The sequence below is a fragment of the Pelmatolapia mariae genome, linkage group LG23 (genome assembly GCF_036321145.2).
Source record: "Pelmatolapia mariae isolate MD_Pm_ZW linkage group LG23, Pm_UMD_F_2, whole genome shotgun sequence".
Lineage (NCBI taxonomy): Eukaryota > Metazoa > Chordata > Actinopteri > Cichliformes > Cichlidae > Pelmatolapia > Pelmatolapia mariae.
The window spans coordinates 20703467-20715718 of record NC_086246.1 but is presented as its reverse complement, the minus strand read 5'-3'; the positions used below and the strand labels follow the sequence as shown (position 1 = coordinate 20715718).

General features: G+C 45.3%; 18 non-coding genes across 18 annotated transcripts; 9 read left to right on the top strand and 9 right to left on the bottom strand.

Moving 5' to 3' along the window:
- The first annotated feature begins 42 nt into the window (after positions 1 to 42).
- On the top strand, positions 43 to 161 carry LOC134622182 (5S ribosomal RNA). The gene has a single exon (XR_010092883.1). It is a non-coding gene; the product is annotated as a 5S ribosomal RNA (ribosomal RNA).
- Positions 162 to 1009: 848 nt separating this feature from the next.
- On the bottom strand, positions 1010 to 1133 carry LOC134621770 (5S ribosomal RNA). The gene has a single exon (XR_010092513.1). It is a non-coding gene; the product is annotated as a 5S ribosomal RNA (ribosomal RNA).
- A 357-nt stretch (positions 1134 to 1490) lies between these two features.
- LOC134622156 (5S ribosomal RNA) lies at positions 1491 to 1609 on the top strand. Its single transcript, XR_010092858.1, has one exon. It is a non-coding gene; the product is annotated as a 5S ribosomal RNA (ribosomal RNA).
- An 848-nt stretch (positions 1610 to 2457) lies between these two features.
- LOC134621778 (5S ribosomal RNA) lies at positions 2458 to 2581 on the bottom strand. Its single transcript, XR_010092520.1, has one exon. It is a non-coding gene; the product is annotated as a 5S ribosomal RNA (ribosomal RNA).
- Positions 2582 to 2938: 357 nt separating this feature from the next.
- LOC134622131 (5S ribosomal RNA) lies at positions 2939 to 3057 on the top strand. Its single transcript, XR_010092834.1, has one exon. It is a non-coding gene; the product is annotated as a 5S ribosomal RNA (ribosomal RNA).
- An 848-nt stretch (positions 3058 to 3905) lies between these two features.
- On the bottom strand, positions 3906 to 4024 carry LOC134621607 (5S ribosomal RNA). Its single transcript, XR_010092358.1, has one exon. It is a non-coding gene; the product is annotated as a 5S ribosomal RNA (ribosomal RNA).
- Positions 4025 to 5094: 1070 nt separating this feature from the next.
- On the bottom strand, positions 5095 to 5213 carry LOC134621704 (5S ribosomal RNA). Its single transcript, XR_010092450.1, has one exon. It is a non-coding gene; the product is annotated as a 5S ribosomal RNA (ribosomal RNA).
- Positions 5214 to 5570: 357 nt separating this feature from the next.
- On the top strand, positions 5571 to 5689 carry LOC134622252 (5S ribosomal RNA). Its single transcript, XR_010092948.1, has one exon. It is a non-coding gene; the product is annotated as a 5S ribosomal RNA (ribosomal RNA).
- Positions 5690 to 6537: 848 nt separating this feature from the next.
- On the bottom strand, positions 6538 to 6656 carry LOC134622181 (5S ribosomal RNA). Its single transcript, XR_010092882.1, has one exon. It is a non-coding gene; the product is annotated as a 5S ribosomal RNA (ribosomal RNA).
- A 357-nt stretch (positions 6657 to 7013) lies between these two features.
- LOC134621631 (5S ribosomal RNA) lies at positions 7014 to 7132 on the top strand. The gene has a single exon (XR_010092380.1). It is a non-coding gene; the product is annotated as a 5S ribosomal RNA (ribosomal RNA).
- A 674-nt stretch (positions 7133 to 7806) lies between these two features.
- Positions 7807 to 7925, bottom strand: LOC134621783 (5S ribosomal RNA). The gene has a single exon (XR_010092524.1). It is a non-coding gene; the product is annotated as a 5S ribosomal RNA (ribosomal RNA).
- A 357-nt stretch (positions 7926 to 8282) lies between these two features.
- LOC134622090 (5S ribosomal RNA) lies at positions 8283 to 8401 on the top strand. The gene has a single exon (XR_010092796.1). It is a non-coding gene; the product is annotated as a 5S ribosomal RNA (ribosomal RNA).
- Positions 8402 to 9075: 674 nt separating this feature from the next.
- Positions 9076 to 9194, bottom strand: LOC134621733 (5S ribosomal RNA). The gene has a single exon (XR_010092477.1). It is a non-coding gene; the product is annotated as a 5S ribosomal RNA (ribosomal RNA).
- A 357-nt stretch (positions 9195 to 9551) lies between these two features.
- On the top strand, positions 9552 to 9670 carry LOC134622167 (5S ribosomal RNA). The gene has a single exon (XR_010092869.1). It is a non-coding gene; the product is annotated as a 5S ribosomal RNA (ribosomal RNA).
- A 674-nt stretch (positions 9671 to 10344) lies between these two features.
- On the bottom strand, positions 10345 to 10463 carry LOC134621516 (5S ribosomal RNA). The gene has a single exon (XR_010092271.1). It is a non-coding gene; the product is annotated as a 5S ribosomal RNA (ribosomal RNA).
- Positions 10464 to 10820: 357 nt separating this feature from the next.
- LOC134622089 (5S ribosomal RNA) lies at positions 10821 to 10939 on the top strand. The gene has a single exon (XR_010092795.1). It is a non-coding gene; the product is annotated as a 5S ribosomal RNA (ribosomal RNA).
- A 674-nt stretch (positions 10940 to 11613) lies between these two features.
- Positions 11614 to 11732, bottom strand: LOC134621649 (5S ribosomal RNA). The gene has a single exon (XR_010092398.1). It is a non-coding gene; the product is annotated as a 5S ribosomal RNA (ribosomal RNA).
- Positions 11733 to 12089: 357 nt separating this feature from the next.
- On the top strand, positions 12090 to 12208 carry LOC134622103 (5S ribosomal RNA). Its single transcript, XR_010092807.1, has one exon. It is a non-coding gene; the product is annotated as a 5S ribosomal RNA (ribosomal RNA).
- Positions 12209 to 12252: the final 44 nt, after the last annotated feature.

The following is a 12252-nucleotide window of genomic DNA, read 5'->3' as shown; positions in this document are numbered from 1 at the left end:
CATTTGCAGCCTATAAAAGGTCTTTTATAGCGGGCTTCACTCGCTTACGGCCATACCACCCTGGACACGCCCGATCACGTCTGATCTCGGAAGCTAAGCAGGATCGGGCCTGGTCAGTACTTGGATGGGAGACCGCCTGGGAATACCAGGTGCTGTAAGCTTTTGCACTTCAACACACAAACGGCAGAGGGCGCTGCTGCTCACTCAGTGGAGGCAGCTTCAGGAAAGGCTTCGTGACAACGCTCCTGATTGCCTTTCGCTTTTGTGTAAAACAAAAAAACAACAAGAACGAAATATTTAGGAAATGCACAAACTTATTTATTCCGTAAATGCAGAAAATGTCTATGGCTAGTCCGTCTGGGCTCAGTAGTGAGGAACTTGTTAACCTTGTAGTGTGCAGCAGGCACAGTGTCCACCTGACACCCATGAGCAACGAGTTTTAATTCTTATTGGCTGCTGGCTGCGGTCCCGAAGAATACTGCGTAAATGCGCATCAATGTGATACCCTGAGCAGGGAACACGATATCATGGAGTTTCTAACATGGAGCAAGGTGAAGGTGATGCTACTATCCAGGACAGCCCCTGCTTAGCTTCAGAGGTCAGATGAGCTCAGGCGTGGTATGGCCGTAAGTGAGAGGCTTCCTCGACAACGGGGTTCATGTAGATACTGTAACCCATTTTGTTGTGATTTAAAAAACAATTTAGAGTGAAGGATATTGATTGGTTTCTATTTTTTTTAATACCTGCACATGACAGCACAGCTGTAATGCATACTCAATGCTGCAAACTTCACGTCATAAACATTTGTGAGTGTGTGCACAAAAACATCTACAGGTGCTCTGTGCATGTACAGTGATATTGATATAACGCTTGAAGATTTTGACATTACTACATCAGTGGGAGAGCTCTTTGCGCAAGACTCACTAACCATCCTATTAGAAAATGAGCTAAAAGAGTGCCTCAGATTCGTTTCAATATTTAAACTGTCATTTGCGTGTTGAAGTGCAAAAGCTTACAGCACCCGGTATTCCCAGGCGGTCACCCATCCAAGTACTGACCAGGCCCGGCCCTGCCCTGCTTGGCTGCCGAGATCAGACGAGATCGGGCGTGTTCAGGGCGGTATGGCCGTAAGCGAGGGAACGCTTCAGAAACAGCCTTTTTATACATGCTGTGATGACACAGTCATGCTTACGTTTTCATGTTCTGTATACAAGCTGAATTCTCCAAACCGCAAAAATGTTGGACTTCCAAATGGTCCTAACACACTGTGTGCTCGCTGTCACTTTAACACTGTGCTGTGAGAACCTAACATGTGTTATTATCGTGATGTTACTGCGGGAAAAGCATTTTTGCAGCTCAATGTTGAAGCTGCAGTTAACAACAAAGGTTTGCATGTTCTCGCTGTAACACATGAAGTTTAGCACAATACTATAGTTTAAACGCTGTGACATTTGCAGCCTATAAAAGGTCTTTTATAGCGGGCTTCACTCGCTTACGGCCATACCACCCTGAACACGCCCGATCTCGTCTGATCTCGGAAACTAAGCAGGGTCGGGCCTGGTCAGTACTTGGATGGGAGACCGCCTGGGAATACCAGGTGCTGTAAGCTTTTGCACTTCAACACACAAACGGCAGAGGGCGCTGCTGCTCACTCAGTGGAGGCAGCTTCAGGAAAGGCTTCGTGACAACGCTCCTGATTGCCTTTCGCTTTTGTGTAAAACAAAAAAACAACAAGAACAAAATATTTAGGAAATGCACAAACTTATTTATTCCGTAAATGCAGAAAATGTCTATGGCTAGTCCGTCTGGGCTCAGTAGTGAGGAACTTGTTAACCTTGTAGTGTGCAGCAGGCACAGTGTCCACCTGACACCCATGAGCAACGAGTTTTAATTCTTATTGGCTGCTGGCTGCGGTCCCGAAGAATACTGCGTAAATGCGCATCAATGTGATACCCTGAGCAGGGAACACGATATCATGGAGTTTCTAACATGGAGCAAGGTGAAGGTGATGCTACTATCCAGGACAGCCCCTGCTTAGCTTCAGAGGTCAGATGAGTTCAGGCGTGGTATGGCCGTAAGTGAGAGGCTTCCTCGACAACGGGGTTCATGTAGATACTGTAACCCATTTTGTTGTGATTTAAAAAACAATTTAGAGTGAAGGATATTGATTGGTTTCTATTTTTTTTAATACCTGCACATGACAGCACAGCTGTAATGCATACTCAATGCTGCAAACTTCACGTCATAAACATTTGTGAGTGTGTGCACAAAAACATCTACAGGTGCTCTGTGCATGTACAGTGATATTGATATAACGCTTGAAGATTTTGACATTACTACATCAGTGGGAGAGCTCTTTGCGCAAGACTCACTAACCATCCTATTAGAAAATGAGCTAAAAGAGTGCCTCAGATTCGTTTCAATATTTAAACTGTCATTTGCGTGTTGAAGTGCAAAAGCTTACAGCACCCGGTATTCCCAGGCGGTCACCCATCCAAGTACTGACCAGGCCCGGCCCTGCCCTGCTTGGCTGCCGAGATCAGACGAGATCGGGGGTGTTCAGGGCGGTATGGCCGTAAGCGAGGGAACGCTTCAGAAACAGCCTTTTTATACATGCTGTGATGACACAGTCATGCTTACGTTTTCATGTTCTGTATACAAGCTGAATTCTCCAAACCGCAAAAATGTTGGACTTCCAAATGGTCCTAACACACTGTGTGCTCGCTGTCACTTTAACACTGTGCTGTGAGAACCTAACATGTGTTATTATCGTGATGTTACTGCGGGAAAAGCATTTTTGCAGCTCAATGTTGAAGCTGCAGTTAACAACAAAGGTTTGCATGTTCTCGCTGTAACACATGAAGTTTAGCACAATACTATAGTTTAAACGCTGTGACATTTGCAGCCTATAAAAGGTCTTTTATAGCGGGCTTCACTGGCTTACGGCCATACCACCCTGAACACGCCCGATCTCGTCTGGTCTCGGAAGCTAAGCAGGGTCGGGCCTGGTCAGTACTTGGATGGGAGACCGCCTGGGAATACCAGGTGCTGTAAGCTTTTGCACTTCAACACACAAACGGCAGAGGGCGCTGCTGCTCACTCAGTGGAGGCAGCTTCAGGAAAGGCTTCGTGACAACGCTCCTGACTGCCTTTCGCTTTTGTGTAAAACAAAAAAACAACAAGAACGAAATATTTAGGAAATGCACAAACTTATTTATTCCGTAAATGCAGAAAATGTCTATGGCTAGTCCGTCTGGGCTCAGTAGTGAGGAACTTGTTAACCTTGTAGTGTGCAGCAGGCACAGTATCCACCTGACACCCATGAGCAACGAGTTTTAATTCTTATTGGCTGCTGGCTGCGGTCCCGAAGAATACTGCGTAAATGCGCATCAATGTGATACCCTGAGGAGGGACCACGATATCATGGAGTTTCTAACATGGAGCAAGGTGAAGGTGATGCTACTATCCAGGACAGCCCCTGCTTAGCTTCAGAGGTCAGATGAGTTCAGGCGTGGTATGGCCGTAAGTGAGAGGCTTCCTCGACAACGGGGTTCATGTAGATACTGTAACCCATTTTGTTGTGATTTAAAAAACAATTTAGAGTGAAGGATATTGATTGGTTTCTATTTTTTTTAATACCTGCACATGACAGCACAGCTGTAATGCATACTCAATGCTGCAAACTTCACGTCATAAACATTTGTGAGTGTGTGCACAAAAACATCTACAGGTGCTCTGTGCATGTACAGTGATATTGATATAACGCTTGAAGATTTTGACATTACTACATCAGTGGGAGAGCTCTTTGCGCAAGACTCACTAACCATCCTATTAGAAAATGAGCTAAAAGAGTGCCTCAGATTCGTTTCAATATTTAAACTGTCATTTGCGTGTTGAAGTGCAAAAGCTTACAGCACCCGATATTCCCAGGCGGTCACCCATCCAAGTACTGACCAGGCCCGGCCCTGCTTGGCTGCCGAGATCAGACGAGATCGGGCGTGTTCAGGGCGGTATGGCCGTAAGCGAGTGAAGCCCGCTATAAAAGACCTTTTATAGGCTGCAAATGTCACAGCGTTTAAACTATAGTATTGTGCTAAACTTCATGTGTTACAGCGAGAACATGCAAACCTTTGTTGTTAACTGCAGCTTCAACATTGAGCTTCGTCTGATCTCGGAAGCTAAGCAGGGTCGGGCCTGGTCAGTACTTGGATGGGAGACCGCCTGGGAATACCAGGTGCTGTAAGCTTTTGCACTTCAACACACAAACGGCAGAGGGCGCTGCTGCTCACTCAGTGGAGGCAGCTTCAGGAAAGGCTTCGTGACAACGCTCCTGATTGCCTTTCGCTTTTGTGTAAAACAAAAAAACAACAAGAACGAAATATTTAGGAAATGCACAAACTTATTTATTCCGTAAATGCAGAAAATGTCTATGGCTAGTCCGTCTGGGCTCAGTAGTGAGGAACTTGTTAACCTTGTAGTGTGCAGCAGGCACAGTGTCCACCTGACACCCATGAGCAACGAGTTTTAATTCTTATTGGCTGCTGGCTGCGGTCCCGAAGAATACTGCGTAAATGCGCATCAATGTGATACCCTGAGGAGGGACCACGATATCATGGAGTTTCTAACATGGAGCAAGGTGAAGGTGATACTACTATCCAGGACAGCCCCTGCTTAGCTTCAGAGGTCAGATGAGCTCAGGCGTGGTATGGCCGTAAGTGAGAGGCTTCCTCGACAACGGGGTTCATGTAGATACTGTAACCCATTTTGTTGTGATTTAAAAAACAATTTAGAGTGAAGGATATTGATTGGTTTCTATTTTTTTTAATACCTGCACATGACAGCACAGCTGTAATGCATACTCAATGCTGCAAACTTCACGTCATAAACATTTGTGAGTGTGTGCACAAAAACATCTACAGGTGCTCTGTGCATGTACAGTGATATTGATATAACGCTTGAAGATTTTGACATTACTACATCAGTGGGAGAGCTCTTTGCGCAAGACTCACTAACCATCCTATTAGAAAATGAGCTAAAAGAGTGCCTCAGATTCGTTTCAATATTTAAACTGTCATTTGCGTGTTGAAGTGCAAAAGCTTACAGCACCCGGTATTCCCAGGCGGTCACCCATCCAAGCACTGACCAGGCCCGGCCCTGCTTGGCTGCCGAGATCAGACGAGATCGGGCGTGTTCAGGGCGGTATGGCCGTAAGCGAGGGAACGCTTCAGAAACAGCCTTTTTATACATGCTGTGATGACACAGTCATGCTTACGTTTTCATGTTCTGTATACAAGCTGAATTCTCCAAACCGCAAAAATGTTGGACTTCCAAATGGTCCTAACACACTGTGTGCTCGCTGTCACTTTAACACTGTGCTGTGAGAACCTAACATGTGTTATTATCGTGATGTTACTGCGGGAAAAGCATTTTTGCAGCTCAATGTTGAAGCTGCAGTTAACAACAAAGGTTTGCATGTTCTCGCTGTAACACATGAAGTTTAGCACAATACTATAGTTTAAACGCTGTGACATTTGCAGCCTATAAAAGGTCTTTTATAGGGGGCTTCACTCGCTTACGGCCATACCACCCTGAACACGCCCGATCTCGTCTGATCTCGGAAGCTAAGCAGGGTTGGGCCTGGTCAGTACTTGGATGGGAGACCGCCTGGGAATACCAGGTGCTGTAAGCTTTTGCACTTCAACACACAAACGGCAGAGGGCGCTGCTGCTCACTCAGTGGAGGCAGCTTCAGGAAAGGCTTCGTGACAACGCTCCTGATTGCCTTTCGCTTTTGTGTAAAACAAAAAAACAACAAGAACGAAATATTTAGGAAATGCACAAACTTATTTATTCCGTAAATGCAGAAAATGTCTATGGCTAGTCCGTCTGGGCTCAGTAGTGAGGAACTTGTTAACCTTGTAGTGTGCAGCAGGCACAGTGTCCACCTGACACCCATGAGCAACGAGTTTTAATTCTTATTGGCTGCTGGCTGCGGTCCCGAAGAATACTGCGTAAATGCGCATCAATGTGATACCCTGAGGAGGGAACACGATATCATGGAGTTTCTAACATGGAGCAAGGTGAAGGTGATGCTACTATCCAGGACAGCCCCTGCTTAGCTTCAGAGGTCAGATGAGTTCAGGCGTGGTATGGCCGTAAGTGAGAGGCTTCCTCGACAACGGGGTTCATGTAGATACTGTAACCCATTTTGTTGTGATTTAAAAAACAATTTAGAGTGAAGGATATTGATTGGTTTCTATTTTTTTTAATACCTGCACATGACAGCACAGCTGTAATGCATACTCAATGCTGCAAACTTCACGTCATAAACATTTGTGAGTGTGTGCACAAAAACATCTACAGGTGCTCTGTGCATGTACAGTGATATTGATATAACGCTTGAAGATTTTGACATTACTACATCAGTGGGAGAGCTCTTTGCGCAAGACTCACTAACCATCCTATTAGAAAATGAGCTAAAAGAGTGCCTCAGATTCGTTTCAATATTTAAACTGTCATTTGCGTGTTGAAGTGCAAAAGCTTACAGCACCCGGTATTCCCAGGCGGTCACCCATCCAAGTACTGACCAGGCCCGGCCCTGCTTGGCTGCCGAGATCAGACGAGATCGGGCGTGTTCAGGGTGGTATGGCCGTAAGCGAGGGAACGCTTCAGAAACAGCCTTTTTATACATGCTGTGATGACACAGTCATGCTTACGTTTTCATGTTCTGTATACAAGCTGAATTCTCCAAACCGCAAAAATGTTGGACTTCCAAATGGTCCTAACACACTGTGTGCTCGCTGTCACTTTAACACTGTGCTGTGAGAACCTAACATGTGTTATTATCGTGATGTTACTGCGGGAAAAGCATTTTTGCAGCTCAATGTTGAAGCTGCAGTTAACAACAAAGGTTTGCATGTTCTCGCTGTAACACATGAAGTTTAGCACAATACTATAGTTTAAACGCTGTGACATTTGCAGCCTATAAAAGGTCTTTTATAGCGCTCTTCACTCGCTTACGGCCATACCACCCTGAACACGCCCGATCTCGTCTGATCTCGGAAGCTAAGCGGGGTCGGGCCTGGTCAGTACTTGGATGGGAGACAGCCTGGGAATACCAGGTGCTGTAAGCTTTTGCACTTCAACACACAAACGGCAGAGGGCGCTGCTGCTCACTCAGTGGAGGCAGCTTCAGGAAAGGCTTCGTGACAACGCTCCTGATTGCCTTTCGCTTTTGTGTAAAACAAAAAAACAACAAGAACGAAATATTTAGGAAATGCACAAACTTATTTATTCCGTAAATGCAGAAAATGTCTATGGCTAGTCCGTCTGGGCTCAGTAGTGAGGAACTTGTTAACCTTGTAGTGTGCAGCAGGCACAGTGTCCACCTGACACGCATGAGCAACGAGTTTTAATTCTTATTGGCTGCTGGCTGCGGTCCTCGACAACGGGGTTCATGTCGATACTGTAACCCATTTTGTTGTGATTTAAAAAACAATTTAGAGTGAAGGATATTGATTGGTTTCTATTTTTTTTAATACCTGCACATGACAGCACAGCTGTAATGCATACTCAATGCTGCAAACTTCACGTCATAAACATTTGTGAGTGTGTGCACAAAAACATCTACAGGTGCTCTGTGCATGTACAGTGATATTGATATAACGCTTGAAGATTTTGACATTACTACATCAGTGGGAGAGCTCTTTGCGCAAGACTCACTAACCATCCTATTAGAAAATGAGCTAAAAGAGTGCCTCAGATTCGTTTCAATATTTAAACTGTCATTTGCGTGTTGAAGTGCAAAAGCTTACAGCACCCGGTATTCCCGGGCGGTCACCCATCCAAGTACTGACCAGGCCCGGCCCTGCTTGGCTGCCGAGATCAGACGAGATAGGGGGTGTTCAGGGCGGTATGGCCGTAAGCGAGGGAACGCTTCAGAAACAGCCTTTTTATACATGCTGTGATGACACAGTCATGCTTACGTTTTCATGTTCTGTATACAAGCTGAATTCTCCAAACCGCAAAAATGTTGGACTTCCAAATGGTCCTAACACACTGTGTGCTCGCTGTCACTTTAACACTGTGCTGTGAGAACCTAACATGTGTTATTATCGTGATGTTACTGCGGGAAAAGCATTTTTGCAGCTCAATGTTGAAGCTGCAGTTAACAACAAAGGTTTGCATGTTCTCGCTGTAACACATGAAGTTTAGCACAATACTATAGTTTAAACGCTGTGACATTTGCAGCCTATAAAAGGTCTTTTATAGCGGGCTTCACTCGCTTACGGCCATACCACCCTGAACACGCCCGATCTCGTCTGATCTCGGAAGCTAAGCAGGGTCGGGCCTGGTCAGTACTTGGATGGGAGACCGCCTGGGAATACCAGGTGCTGTAAGCTTTTGCACTTCAACACACAAACGGCAGAGGGCGCTGCTGCTCACTCAGTGGAGGCAGCTTCAGGAAAGGCTTCGTGACAACGCTCCTGATTGCCTTTCGCTTTTGTGTAAAACAAAAAAACAACAAGAACGAAATATTTAGGAAATGCACAAACTTATTTATTCCGTAAATGCAGAAAATGTCTATGGCTAGTCCGTCTGGGCTCAGTAGTGAGGAACTTGTTAACCTTGTAGTGTGCAGCAGGCACAGTGTCCACCTGACACCCATGAGCAACGAGTTTTAATTCTTATTGGCTGCTGGCTGCGGTCCTCGACAACGGGGTTCATGTCGATACTGTAACCCATTTTGTTGTGATTTAAAAAACAATTTAGAGTGAAGGATATTGATTGGTTTCTATTTTTTTTAATACCTGCACATGACAGCACAGCTGTAATGCATACTCAATGCTGCAAACTTCACGTCATAAACATTTGTGAGTGTGTGCACAAAAACATCTACAGGTGCTCTGTGCATGTACAGTGATATTGATATAACGCTTGAAGATTTTGACATTACTACATCAGTGGGAGAGCTCTTTGCGCAAGACTCACTAACCATCCTATTAGAAAATGAGCTAAAAGAGTGCCTCAGATTCGTTTCAATATTTAAACTGTCATTTGCGTGTTGAAGTGCAAAAGCTTACAGCACCCGGTATTCCCAGGCGGTCACCCATCCAAGTACTGACCAGGCCCGGCCCTGCTTGGCTGCCGAGATCAGACGAGATCTGGGGTGTTCAGGGCGGTATGGCCGTAAGCGAGGGAACGCTTCAGAAACAGCCTTTTTATACATGCTGTGATGACACAGTCATGCTTACGTTTTCATGTTCTGTATACAAGCTGAATTCTCCAAACCGCAAAAATGTTGGACTTCCAAATGGTCCTAACACACTGTGTGCTCGCTGTCACTTTAACACTGTGCTGTGAGAACCTAACATGTGTTATTATCGTGATGTTACTGCGGGAAAAGCATTTTTGCAGCTCAATGTTGAAGCTGCAGTTAACAACAAAGGTTTGCATGTTCTCGCTGTAACACATGAAGTTTAGCACAATACTATAGTTTAAACGCTGTGACATTTGCAGCCTATAAAAGGTCTTTTATAGCGGGCTTCACTCGCTTACGGCCATACCACCCTGAACACGCCCGATCTCGTCTGATCTCGGAAGCTAAGCAGGGTCGGGCCTGGTCAGTGCTTGGATGGGAGACCGCCTGGGAATACCAGGTGCTGTAAGCTTTTGCACTTCAACACACAAACGGCAGAGGGCGCTGCTGCTCACTCAGTGGAGGCAGCTTCAGGAAAGGCTTCGTGACAACGCTCCTGATTGCCTTTCGCTTTTGTGTAAAACAAAAAAACAACAAGAACGAAATATTTAGGAAATGCACAAACTTATTTATTCCGTAAATGCAGAAAATGTCTATGGCTAGTCCGTCTGGGCTCAGTAGTGAGGAACTTGTTAACCTTGTAGTGTGCAGCAGGCACAGTGTCCACCTGACACCCATGAGCAACGAGTTTTAATTCTTATTGGCTGCTGGCTGCGGTCCTCGACAACGGGGTTCATGTCGATACTGTAACCCATTTTGTTGTGATTTAAAAAACAATTTAGAGTGAAGGATATTGATTGGTTTCTATTTTTTTTAATACCTGCACATGACAGCACAGCTGTAATGCATACTCAATGCTGCAAACTTCACGTCATAAACATTTGTGAGTGTGTGCACAAAAACATCTACAGGTGCTCTGTGCATGTACAGTGATATTGATATAACGCTTGAAGATTTTGACATTACTACATCAGTGGGAGAGCTCTTTGCGCAAGACTCACTAACCATCCTATTAGAAAATGAGCTAAAAGAGTGCCTCAGATTCGTTTCAATATTTAAACTGTCATTTGCGTGTTGAAGTGCAAAAGCTTACAGCACCCGGTATTCCCAGGCGGTCACCCATCCAAGTACTGACCAGGCCCGGCCCTGCTTGGCTGCCGAGATCAGACGAGATCGGGCGTGTTCAGGGCGGTATGGCCGTAAGCGAGGGAACGCTTCAGAAACAGCCTTTTTATACATGCTGTGATGACACAGTCATGCTTACGTTTTCATGTTCTGTATACAAGCTGAATTCTCCAAACCGCAAAAATGTTGGACTTCCAAATGGTCCTAACACACTGTGTGCTCGCTGTCACTTTAACACTGTGCTGTGAGAACCTAACATGTGTTATTATCGTGATGTTACTGCGGGAAAAGCATTTTTGCAGCTCAATGTTGAAGCTGCAGTTAACAACAAAGGTTTGCATGTTCTCGCTGTAACACATGAAGTTTAGCACAATACTATAGTTTAAACGCTGTGACATTTGCAGCCTATAAAAGGTCTTTTATAGCGGGCTTCACTCGCTTACGGCCATACCACCCTGAACACGCCCGATCTCGTCTGATCTCGGAAGCTAAGCAGGGTCGGGCCTGGTCAGTACTTGGATGGGAGACCGCCTGGGAATACCAGGTGCTGTAAGCTTTTGCACTTCAACACACAAACGGCAGAGGGCGCTGCTGCTCACTCAGTGGAGGCAGCTTCAGGAAAGGCTTCGTGACAACGCTCCTGATTGCCTTTCGCTTTTGTGTAAAACAAAAAAACAACAAGAACGAAATATTTAGGAAATGCACAAACTTATTTATTCCGTAAATGCAGAAAATGTCTATGGCTAGTCCGTCTGGGCTCAGTAGTGAGGAACTTGTTAACCTTGTAGTGTGCAGCAGGCACAGTGTCCACCTGACACCCATGAGCAACGAGTTTTAATTCTTATTGGCTGCTGGCTGCGGTCCTCGACAACGGGGTTCATGTCGATACTGTAACCCATTTTGTTGTGATTTAAAAAACAATTTAGAGTGAAGGATATTGATTGGTTTCTATTTTTTTTAATACCTGCACATGACAGCACAGCTGTAATGCATACTCAATGCTGCAAACTTCACGTCATAAACATTTGTGAGTGTGTGCACAAAAACATCTACAGGTGCTCTGTGCATGTACAGTGATATTGATATAACGCTTGAAGATTTTGACATTACTACATCAGTGGGAGAGCTCTTTGCGCAAGACTCACTAACCATCCTATTAGAAAATGAGCTAAAAGAGTGCCTCAGATTCGTTTCAATATTTAAACTGTCATTTGCGTGTTGAAGTGCAAAAGCTTACAGCACCCGGTATTCCCAGGCGGTCACCCATCCAAGTACTGACCAGGCCCGGCCCTGCTTGGCTGCCGAGATCAGACGAGATCGGGGGTGTTCAGGGCGGTATGGCCGTAAACGAGGGAACGCTTCAGAAACAGCCTTTTTATACATGCTGTGATGACACAGTCATGCTTACGTTTTCATGTTCTGTATACAAGCTGAATTCTCCAAACCGCAAAAATGTTGGACTTCCAAATGGTCCTAACACACTGTGTGCTCGCTGTCACTTTAACACTGTGCTGTGAGAACCTAACATGTGTTATTATCGTGATGTTACTGCGGGAAAAGCATTTTTGCAGCTCAATGTTGAAGCTGCAGTTAACAACAAAGGTTTGCATGTTCTCGCTGTAACACATGAAGTTTAGCACAATACTATAGTTTAAACGCTGTGACATTTGCAGCCTATAAAAGGTCTTTTATAGCGGGCTTCACTTGCTTACGGCCATACCACCCTGAACACCCCCGATCTCGTCTGATCTCGGAAGCTAAGCAGGGTCGGGCCTGGTCAGTACTTGGATGGGAGACCGCCTGGGAATACCAGGTGCTGTAAGCTTTTGCACTTCAACACACAAACGGCAGAGGGCGCTGCTGCTCACT